The sequence below is a fragment of the Callithrix jacchus genome, chromosome 3 (assembly GCF_049354715.1).
Source record: "Callithrix jacchus isolate 240 chromosome 3, calJac240_pri, whole genome shotgun sequence".
NCBI classification, from domain to species: Eukaryota; Metazoa; Chordata; class Mammalia; order Primates; family Cebidae; genus Callithrix; species Callithrix jacchus.
Genome location: NC_133504.1, coordinates 97,365,187 through 97,377,070, shown reverse-complemented (window position 1 = coordinate 97,377,070; position 11,884 = coordinate 97,365,187). Strand labels below are relative to the sequence as shown.

The following is an 11,884-nucleotide window of genomic DNA, read 5'->3' as shown; positions in this document are numbered from 1 at the left end:
CCTGGGTGTTCAGCATAAAAAGAGCTAATGACAAAGCTATTTTTAGGGAAAGAGACTTCTTGTCTTTCCTATGTTATTCTTTGAGTCTCTTTGATATCTCTATTTTCTGGCTCTATCTTTAAAAGACAGCTGCATAAATCAGAATAGGAAAACTGGCTTCTGCACCTGGAGGGAGGATGAAAGGGAATAGGAAATGAGGAAAGTGGAAGGGAAGAATAAGGGACCCCTGGAGAGTCCCTACTAAGCCAGACATAATAAACAACAGTCCTCTGCTACTGGGAAAGTCAGAACACAGAAGCCATCAGGGGAAGAAAACGATGCTGCTGCTCTTGATGCCTCAAAAACGGCAAGGAAGATTCCAGGCAAATGATGTGCACATGCTTGGAACAAATCTGCTCCAGAAGTACAAGCCACACACTTCAAATTCATGGAATAAATGGAAGGTGAGTGTTCAATTCCAAGACACAGGACAGAATTGGGCAAGAGAGAGAACTGCTACTACTTTAAGTGATAGTTACCTAAAAACAGCAACCACATTGTTTTTTTCCATAATGCTCCAGATCTGTGGTCCCCAATCTTTTTGGCACCAGGGACAAGTTTCGTGAAAGACAAGTTTTCCATTGCCTGGGGTGCTGGAGATGATTTTAGGATGATTCAAGCACATTACATTTATTACGCACTATTTATGTTATTATTACATTGTAATATATAATGAAATAATCATACAAATTATAGAACTCACCATAATGTAGAATCAGTGGGAGCCCTGAGCTTGTTTTCCTGCAACTAGAGGGTCCCATCTGGGGGTGATGGGAGACAGTATCAGATTATCAGGCATTAGATTCTTACAAGGAGTGTGAACCTGGACCCCTAGAGTGCATAGTTCACAATATAACTTGCACTCCTCCTGTGAGACTCTAATGCTGCCACTGATCTGTCAGGAGGCAGAGCTTGGGCATTATTGCTTCACAGCCCTGCTGATCACCTGCTGTGTAGCAGGGTTCCTAGCAGGCCATAGAATGGTACCAGTCCCGTGGGCCGGGGGTAGGGACCCCTACTCTAGATTTAAGTGTTTATAGATGAAGTACTTTAGTTTTCTTGGAAAATGTATTGAAGATCAATTTATTCAAGGTTATCACTTATTTTTAAAAACCGAAAAAACTCAACCCCTGTAACCCCAGTAGATTTGGGAGAGTGAGGTGAGAAGATTGCTGGAAGCCAGGAGTTTGAGACCAGCATGGGAAACATTGAGGATCTCTGCCTCTACAAAACAACTCTCGAAGTTTTATATGTACACACAAATTTGGACTTCCTGAATTAACCAGTTAATATATTTTAAAATACACACATTAGCCTGAGGTAAATAACTCATCAAAATTCAGTAAAAATTATTACTTGACACCACATAGCTAGCTTTACATTTTCCAATCTTTTAGCCAGTTGCTAGAAATCACATAAACACAGTCTTATTTTTACAAATTTGCCTGAAAAAACTGAATGACTATTATCAGTTTCAGTTAATGTTTCTTTTTAAAAATTACCTTAAATTTGATATTGAGAATATAAAGCTTTTTAAAAATTACAATGCTGCATGGAAGGAATAAAAATAATGTTATAATGCTAGCAGTGTTCTCAACCAGCTCACTTGTATTGTAACATACTCTTACACTAAAGTATTAGAGAGTGGATTATTTAAATACAGGTAAAAAAAACGTGATATAAATGTCAGAGGTGGTGAAAGGAGGGAATGCTAGCAATTTTGTGATGGCCAAATAAAAACAATGTATTTATCAACAGATGAAAATGTGCAGATTAATTCTTATTTTAGACCTCTGCAACAGCTAGAAGTTCTCTGGATTCCTTTTTTTCTTTTTCTTTTTCTTTTTTTTTTTTTTTTTGCCAATCAGTTTGAGCTTATAAGGTTGCTCAGGTTAGCCTTGAACTGATGACCTCGCCTTCGCGAGCGCCATGACCTCCGGCGGGTGCCACTTTGGACCCCCCCTTTTTTTCTACTTGATGGCTAATGGGCATTGCCCTTCCCTGATGTCTCTCAAGGAAATAAAAGTAGAAGAATTTTTAAGGAGCATAAAAATTCAGCTCCCAGCTGTGTAAACACACATGCGCACACGCACACACACACACACACACACACACACACACTCTTACGAAGTTAGAGAGAAGCTTATAATAACAATAACAACAAAAGCCAGGGAATGTATAAATGTAGAACCTCAGTTTCTACAGAATATTCTTGAACAGAAACTGCTAAACTACCGTAATTGTGCTAACAGAAAACACTGATGTCTGAGTGAGAGTAATTATATGAAGATTATAAAACTATAGACAAATCCTTATATATGGCTTTTCTTTTCTTTTTTGAGACAAGGTCTCACTATCTTGCCCAGGCTGGAGTGCAGTGACAACATTAGCGCTCACTGCATTGACTTCCTGGGCTCAAGCAATCCCCCCTCCTCAGCCTCCCAAGTAGCGGGGACTACAGGTGCATGCTACCACACCTAGCTTATTTTCTTAGATGAGGTCTCCTATGTTGCTTAGGCTGATCTCAAACTCCTGGCCTCGAGAGATCCTTCTGCCTTAGCCTCCCAAAGTACTGGGATTATAGGTGTGAACCACCATACCTGGCTACATATAGCATTTGTGAAAAAAATGTTCATAGTAATATATGCATGTGGTACAAAACAGAAAAGTTACGAAGTAATCAGAAATCCCTCTATCCTAACCTTCACCCACCCAATCCTCCTCCTAGACGCAACCACCATTGGCAATATCTTGAATATTTTTTCAGAGATACAACATGAAAGATTTTAATCTCCTTTTAGTCTCTCAGTTGAAATTTAAAAGGTTTAGTTTTCCACTGACTTAAGAACAACACAGTGGAACTCTAGTCTTGGATCCAGATCTGAAAACAACTTCCATTTATCAGTCCAGAAAATTGAGAATTTACTGGATTTATCACTAATGGTTCAGGATTTCTCCTTAGAATAGAGTTCTTTTCTCCAGCAACAATATAAATAGCTGACTTCTAGGAAGCTGTCCTTTCTTAATAGGCCCTATTTCATTAGTTCATTGCCTGGTAATTACAGCTGCTTGCAAATAAAAATGTAGAATGAATGTGATTTCCTTTTATAGGTTGAATGATATGGGTAGCCCCGGATTGTGAAAGGAAACAGGTTGCTCTTCGGCTTTTGTTGTTGTAGCCAAGGTTTCCCATCTGCTTTGGGTGAATTGTCACTAGCCACCTAAACACACTGATTAAAAAAAAAAAAAAAAGACAGGGAGAAGACACACATCTCCGTCCTGTGCAATGTTGATAAATTTATAGGGCTAATTAGTCATACAAAGTATCAATTATTAATACTAGCAGATCGTTTGAGTCTAAGAGCTTTAAAACTGATGATCCCTGTAAAACATCTATAATTTGCAACTATTTACAGTACAGCAGAAAGACCTCATGAAAATATCTATGGCTCTTACAGAGTAAAAAATCTGTTTTGTTTTGGCATTTACAGCAGTTAACTAAATGCTAGTGCTGTGTTAGTGCTCATTGCTGTAAGTGTGGGAGTAAATGGAAACAATTGTGTCAAACATACCATGATGGCGATGAATGACGAAAACATTACTTTCATTCCCTGCTGACATCAAAATTGTTCCAGGTGTCAAACCAAGAGGTGGATTACTGGGTGTGAAATAGGACTCTACAGCTGAAAGCTCCTTTTAATTTTGGCAGAACAAATAGTTATAGCATACAACCAAAGTATTAAAGGTGGAAGTGTCACGTCTCAGGATGCTTGCTAATAGTAATGGTAGCTATGAATTATTACCTTTAGTATGTGCCAGCAGGAAATTACACAGATCTAATCATGTTCAATACTTGTTTTCCTAGGTCAACCATGTAAGATGTTATTTGCCATTATTTATAAATTACATTCAAATTTTTGAATATAAAGCTGTCAATTTTTCTACTATTTAAACTACATTTTTATTTTCAAAGCTATCCACACACATAGCTTAAAAAGTTAAGTATTTCACAAGACTCATAATTTAAAAACAGCGTTCTTCTGTGTCTTCCCCTGATTATTGCTCCTCAGAGAAAAACAGTATTAATTCTCTCAGCTCTTTCTCCTGGTGTCTACCGCTGTATGTCTAAGAATGCTCATTTAATGCTGTTAATGCTATTTTTCAAATTTTGATACTATTGATTAATTTCTTATTTTTAACCCCTGGCCTCCTACCCCCTCAATCACAATTACCTTCTCTTTCTCTTCTCAATATAGCAACAGCTTCATTTGGCTAAACCAATGCTCAGTTTTCATTATGACCAATTAGATATCATTAATAGCTGATGCATGTCGTATATCAGGATTATAATTATTTTCTTCTACAACTTTGTTTTTTGGGTACTTACAATTGTACCTTTAAAAAAAAATGCTTAGTTTTCTGTGTGCCCATGGCTACCAGAGTCATCCTGTGTTGCTTCACAAAGTGTTGACTTCCTCTTAATATAATCTAACACAGTCAGGAAACTTGTTTCCTTATTGTCTTGAAGATACATTTTCCACCCTGCTGCTCCTATCTGGGCTGCTTGTCTTCCCCATCAGCCCCTCAGCTCTCTTCCTGGGATTTCCTTTCAAATCATCTGGGACATTTCCTTCACCTTCGTCCTGTCTGGGATCTTTATTCCTGGATCCCGAGACTTCCTCTTTATTGATTTACTCTCCTGTTTCGGGTGGGGCATTTGTTCCAGTAGCTTCCCGAGAGATTGCCTAGGAGGTGAACTTTGAGACCTCCCCCATCTGACAAAGTCCTGATTCTACTATCACATATAATTTATAGTTAGACTGGGTGTAGAATTCTAGGTTTGCAATACTTCATTCTTAAAATTCGAAGGGATTGTCCTACTACGTTGCAGCTACCAGTTTTGGTACTGACGCATCTGGTGCCTTCAGAGTCATGCTTGTTGGTATGTGACTTGCTTTTTACTATCCACCTCCCCGGAAGCTTTTTAGCATCTTCTTTTCTATATGTGATGTTCTGAAGTTTCTCAGTCATACGCATTTATGGGACTGTCTTTCTTCCCGTTGTGCTGGACACCTTGTATCACGGTGTCACCTTTCAGTTTGGAAATTCATGTTTTTTAGTTCTGGAAAATTTTCTTGAATCATTTGTTGAGTACCTTCTTCCTCTTCTTAATTTTTCCTGATTTGTTTATGGAACTCCTATTATTTGGAAGTCAGATATCCTGGGAAAAAATGTCCTAATTCTCTTTTAGCTTTTTGTTGTCCTGGTCTTGCGCTCATGTGGCTTGTGAACCTAATCGTCAACTTGATCAGTAAAAACCACTGTGGCAGTGCAAAGGCAAATTCAAAATTGTTATCTCTGGTTATTTTTAGTGTTTTTAAAAAATGTGTTTTAGCGATTTCAGTTTTGTCAATTATCAATGTATCTTATGTTTTTATATCCTCAGTAAGTATTTGAGTGCCCTACATTAGTTTTTCCTGAAGAATGGATACTAGTACAAACTACAGATCATCAGTAAATTCAGTAAATTGAGTTCGAGTTCTGCTGCACTAAAACTCATTCTCCTTATTCATTCAAACATCAAAAGAACTACAGTGTATGAAGCAGTCAGCTGGGCAGTAGGTACACAAAAATAAATGAAAATAAACAAAAATGCCTTTTCCTTTGTGGGATTTATAAAATGTGGATGTATGTGTATGGGGATAGGCGGACAGGGGAGTATCATTGCTACGGCAACAGGGATGAATACATGTTGCTACTGAAGAAAAGGAAGCTCATCTAACCCTGGCTTGGGATAGTTCATTCACGCTAGCTGTGGGCTATAGAATGGGTTGGAGGGCTCAGGACAGTCCTAGAGACGAACTAAAACACCAGTGAATGATTTAGGTGAGGATGGTGGTGGTCTGAATTAGGTCTGTGACAAGAAGGAGAAAAGTGAATTTTGAGACACTAGGAGTCTAATTAGACAGGACTTGGATTTCATTGAATTAGAGAAAGTGGAAAAGGGGTGAGCTCTAAGGCAGAAGATAGTGAATTTAATTTTGGAAAAGTTTAATTTTATGTGGGATGCGCAAGTGGGGATTTGAATGAGAAGCTCAGAAGGGACAGAAGCCCTGGAAGTATATTCTTGGGTGTCATTCACATATGGTACTGTCTGGAGCCATGTGAATTGAGAGCACAGGAGGAAAGTGTGTCAACTCAACAAGGTTGGAGAAAGTTTGATGCTGAAACCTAAGGGAACACGAGGTTTAAGGGCTAGAAAGAGAAGAATAGCTCGTATATATCAAGATAAGAGAGGGCTCAAGAAATGAATACTTGGCATCATCAAATCCCACCATACATTTGTACAAGGATTTATGATATGTGTGATTTTGCATATATTATCTCAATCCCTGTAGTGGCTTTATGGGTCATCTATCTTTTACATTTTTTTCCTAAAAACGTTTAGATAGAAAAAGGAGACCCAGGAATATAGCAATTTGTTCAAGATTACAGAAGTTGTAAAAAAAAGACTCGGGTGTTGAACAGATTTCTGGAGCTCCTGAGGTACAGAATGGTGTGCCCAGACTGTGAAGTGGAGCACTTAATTCCTGAGCACTCAGTGTGTGGCAGGCACTGTGCTGAGTGCTTTGTACACATTGTCTCATGTAATTTTCAAATCTTACACTGTAAACTTGTTAATGTTATCATCCCCATTTAAGGAATGAGGTAGAGGAAGCTCAGAGGTTAAGCAACCTGCCCAAAGTCACACAACCAGTAAATGGTAGAAGCAGAGGGATTCAAGTCCATTTGCTGTATGACACATACGTTAACAATTTCATCACTGCATATGAATTTCTTTCATCCGAAGGCTTTCCTGACCTTTTTTTTTTCCTACTAATGCTTTTGGGCTGCATAAAGACAAAAATCTCAATTAACAATAGTTATTTTGAAGGGCCTACAATGTGGTGAAATGCTCAACTAAATAATTTGTGTGTAGTCTTTTTTTCACTCTTTATAAACCTGAATGGGAAAGTATTATTACCCCCATTTTATAGATGAGAAAACTGATCCCCCAGAGGTTAAGTAACATTACACATTGTAGGCATGTTTCAAAATATCACTTGTACCCTTAAAAAATAAAAAAAATCACATGGACCCTATAAATATGTACAAATATTACGTATCAATTTTTTTTAATTTAAAAAAAGCAATTAAGACAGAGTTGGTATTCTAGCTCAAATGGGTTTAGTTCCAAATCCATTTCCTTTTCTTCTCTTCTTTCTTTCTTCCTTTCCTCACCTAGACAACCCTCCGTCCTCATCTCCTCTATCCTTCTCTTTCATTTGGCCTACTGCTTCCCAGGTGACAATAAGTGAATTTAGAGAGTGAGGCTTTTAGGTGTGGAATATAGGTCAAGGCAATGGAGTTCAGAAGAGACAAGGGGTAAGCACTTGGCTAATGTAATTATAATGTTTGGAACTCAGTGAAAATGTTCACCAGACTCTCTAGTGCCCTCATATACCCAAATAGAGGCTTGTGTGATTGAGAAGTAAGGTTTCAAAATGTTTAATTTGAAATATATTTAACCGTTTATATCAGTTTGCAATTTGAGATTAATGATTGAGAATAAAATTGATGTATAATTAAGTAGCAAAAAAGTATATCTTAGACATAAAGAATAATAGACCTTAGTGGTTATTAATGATTTGTTTCATTTTTATATGAAAATTATTTGCTTCCCATACACAAAACCAGTGCGCTCATCTACTTGCTTATTTATGACAGAAAACTGAAGTTACTTACGTTGAAACTCTACTTTCTGGGCCGGGCGCGGTGGCTCACACCTATAATCCCAGCACTTTGGGAGGCCAAGGAGGGTGGATCATGAGGTTAAGAGATCGAGACCATCCTGGTCAACATGGTGAAACCCCATCTCTACTAAAAATACAAAAATTAGCTGGGCATGGTGGCGCGCGCCTGTAGTCCCAACTACTCGGGAGGCTGAGGCAGGAGAATTGCTTGAACCCAGGAGGCGGAGGTTACGGTGAGCTGGGATGGCACTATTGTACTCCAGCCTGGGTAACAAGAGCAAAACTCCGTCTCAAAAAAAAAAAAAAAAAACCAACTCTACTTTCTTTCTTCTTTTTTTTTTTTGAGATGGGGTTTTGTTCTTGTTGCTCAGCCTGGAGTACAGTGGTATGATCTCAGCTCATTGCAACCTCTGCCTCTTGAGTTCAAGTGGTTCCCCTGCCTCAGCCTCCCAATTAGCTGGGATTACAGGTGTTCATCACCACAACTGGCTAATTTTTGTATTTTTAGTACAGACAGGGTTTCATCATGTTGACTAGACTGGTCTTGAACTCCTGACCTCAGGTGATCCACCCGCCTTGGCCTCCCAAAGTGCTGGGATTACTAGCGTGAGCCACCACACCTGGCCCGAAGCTCTATTTTGAAGGACAGCAGTGCCCTGTGTCCAAGGCAGAGCTTTTCTCTGTGCCTCAAAGGCCAACTGAAAAAAAAATTGCAATATTCTGTGTTAACTGTTCTCTAGGCCAGAAATGTTGCTTGTATGGGTGGCAAAACCTGAAAGAAACTCACAAGGCAGAATTAGGTAGATACTGCACCCTTTCCCTTGGAACTTTATACATTCCGAATTTTTACTAAAATGCTTATCATGCTGTTTCACAATTTGTTTATGCGTCTGCTCTACAACTTTGAAATGCTTCAGAGGAAGGTTTAGGTCATAGGTTTATCTTTGTAAACACAGAGTTTAGCACAAATTATGTCCACAAGTTTAGAGATTTAACCATAGTCAAAGACTCAAATTTTGTGTAGCCAGGCATTACCCTAAACCAGAAATTGTCCCAGTGTTTTCATCACTTTACTTAAGATCACATAGGATTCTTTTTTTTTTTTTTTTGATATAGAGTCTTGCTCTTGTCACTCACGGTGGAGTGCAGTGGCACCATCATGGCTCACTGCAGCCTCAACCTTCTAGGCTCAAGCGATCCTCCTACCTCAGCCTCTTAAGTAGCTAGGACTACAGGCATGCACCATTCCCAGCTAATTTTTATATATTTTCGTAGAGACAGGATCTTGGTATGTTGCCCAGACTAGTTTCCAACTTCTGGACTCAAGTGATCCTGCTGCCTCAGCCTCTCAAAGTGCTAGAATTACAGGTGTGAGCCACCACATCTACCCCCTTAGCATCCTTTACAAACTTTACTGTTAATGAATTTTATGTTTTAATAGAGCAAACTACAATTTTAAAAATAATCTCTGACTTCTCTTAATTGTTGATTCACACAAATACAATACTGGTTGAAAAATTCCTCCCAAGAATAAAGAAATGTGATGTTTTGGTTAGCCTTAATAACGTATTGTTCTCATCCAACCACGTGAATTACTAAAATATAATTCGACTTCATTTAAAATAAGTAACAATTGTTTTAAATATATATCCATATTGATATAGCTAAACTTAAGCCCATTCTTCCTCAAAAAACATGCATTAGAATGTCAAACCTCTAATACAAGTTTAGTGGTTACCCCTGGGAAGAGAGGAAGGAAGTGATGAGGGTAGATATGTTTCTATTTCTGTAATGCTTTATTTCTTTAAGAAAAAATCTGGGGCAGGTGCGGTGGCTCAAGCCTGTAATCCCAGCACTTTGGGAGGCCGAGGAGGGCGGATCATGAGGTCAACAGATCGAGACCATCCTGGTCAACATGGTGAAACCCCGTCTCTACTAAAAATACAAAACATTAGCTGGGCATGGTGGCGCGTGCCTGTAATCCCAGCTACTCAGGAGGCTGAGGCAGGAGAATTGCCTGAACCCAGGAGGCGGAGGTTGCGGTGAGCCGAGATCGCGCCATTGCACTCCAGCCTGGGTAACAAGAGCGAAACTCCGTCTCAAAAGAAAAAGAAAAAGAAAAAATCTGAAGCAAATATGGCAAAATATAAACCTGTTAAATGGGCTGGTAGGTACATAGCTATCTAATTCATTTTCTGTGTATTTGAAAATTTCATACTTTAAAAAGTGAAACAGCGGATTTCAAATGCCTCTTTTTTTTAAGGAATTTTAACAGGTTTTTATTAATGCACAGTTAATAGAAGTACAGTGAGGTCTATAGCCATTTTATTAAAGTAGCTTAAAAGTTTGTAAAATAACGAATCTTGGTAATTACTTAATATGTAAGTTAAGAACCCGTCAAGCTTATATTTGCTGGACATACAAATTATTTTAAATGTCTATCTTTTTTGACACTATTCAATGGAATGTGTAAGCAATCTAATTCTTGTTTTCTGATTTAAAGCACTTTTAAATCTTATCCTGCTCCCAAAAAACAAAAGGTTTTGATCATAAGGGGAAATTTAAGATTGTTAACCCTGTTTTTCAGAAGGGCTACTGTTAATTGCACATAAACATGAAATGTGTTTTCCCCTGTATACTAACAGATTCTAGTCAAAATTCAAATTTACAGTGGTAGAGAAACAGGTTGTTGTTCACTTGTTGAGGTGCAAAAATTCTTAAGACTTCTGTTTAAAATTGCTTAATGACTAGGAAAAGATGCAGTCATTTACTAAAATGGTTTTTCCACCATATCAAAGTAAACAATTCATGCATTTATAAGGTCAGGCCTACAATGAATAGGCATGGTGGTTCGCAGAATTTTAAAAATAGAGTTAAAGGGAAGTGATGTAACTTTTGGAGGCATCAGGGTAGGGAGATGAATCTAAAAATATCACTATTAATACTTTATATGTAATACTGCAAAAGCTTTACAAATGGAAACCATGGAATTACCTGCCTTTGTTCTTTTGTCATAAAAACAATCACTTCGTTGGTTGTATTGTAGCTGTTACTTATACGGCAACATTTCTTCAATTAGCAGCCTAGACATTTTGTAAACAGAAATCTTGGACCAACTGATAATATTTCTGACTGTATTAATATTTTAGTGCTATAAAATGCTATGTGAATCTCTTAAAATTCTACCATTTTACAGTCTGTAGTAGACATACTGCTTTTATAACGTTTTACTTCTGCCTTAAGATTTAGGTTTTAAAATGTATTTTTACCCCGAATTAAGTGGTAATTTGATAGAAACTCTGCTTTTAAAATCATCATTTACTGGGTTCTAATAAATTTTTTTATTGCATTTTAGGTTTTGGGGTACATGTGAAGAACATGAAAGATAGTTGCATAGGTACACACGTGGCAGTGTGATTTGCTGCCTTCCTCCCCTTCACCTATATCTGGCATTTCTCCCCATGCTCTCTCTCCCCAACTCCCCACCCCCGCTGTCCCTCCCTTATTCCCCCCAACAGACCCCAGCGTGTAGTGCTCCCCTCCCTGTGTCCATGTGTTCTCATTGTTCAACACCTACCTATGAGTAAGAACATGCGGCATTTCATTTTTTGTTCTTGTGTCAGTTTGCTGAGAATGATGTTCTCCAGGTTCATCCACGTCCCTACAAAGGACACAAACTCATCATTTTTGATTGCTGCATAATATTCCATGGTATATATGTGCCACATTTTCCCTGTCCAGTCTATCATTGATGGGCATTTGGGTTGATTCCAGGCCTTTGCTATTGTAAACAGTGCTGCAATGAACATTTGTGTGCATGTGTCCTTATAGTAGAACGATTTATAAACCTTTGGATATATACCCAGTAATGGGATTGCTGGGTCAAATGGAATTTCTATTTTTAGGTCCTTGAGGAATCGCCACACTGTCTTCCACAATGGTTGAACTAATTTACACTTCCACCAGCAGTGTAGAAGTGTTCCTATTTCTCCACATCCTCTCCAGCATCTGTTGTCTCCAGATTTTTTAATGACTGCCATTCTAACTGGTGT

The 11,884-nt window shown here is 38.3% G+C and overlaps 1 long non-coding RNA gene across 1 annotated transcript in view; it reads left to right on the top strand.

The window, feature by feature from the left end:
- Positions 1 to 286: 286 nt before the first annotated feature.
- The window catches only part of LOC108590942 (uncharacterized), a 28,644-nt gene continuing 17,046 nt past the window's right edge, over positions 287 to 11,884 (top strand). The window contains exon 1 of the long non-coding RNA XR_001910682.4: positions 287 to 443. This is a non-coding gene — a long non-coding RNA (uncharacterized LOC108590942). The remainder of the gene's footprint in view (positions 444 to 11,884) is intronic.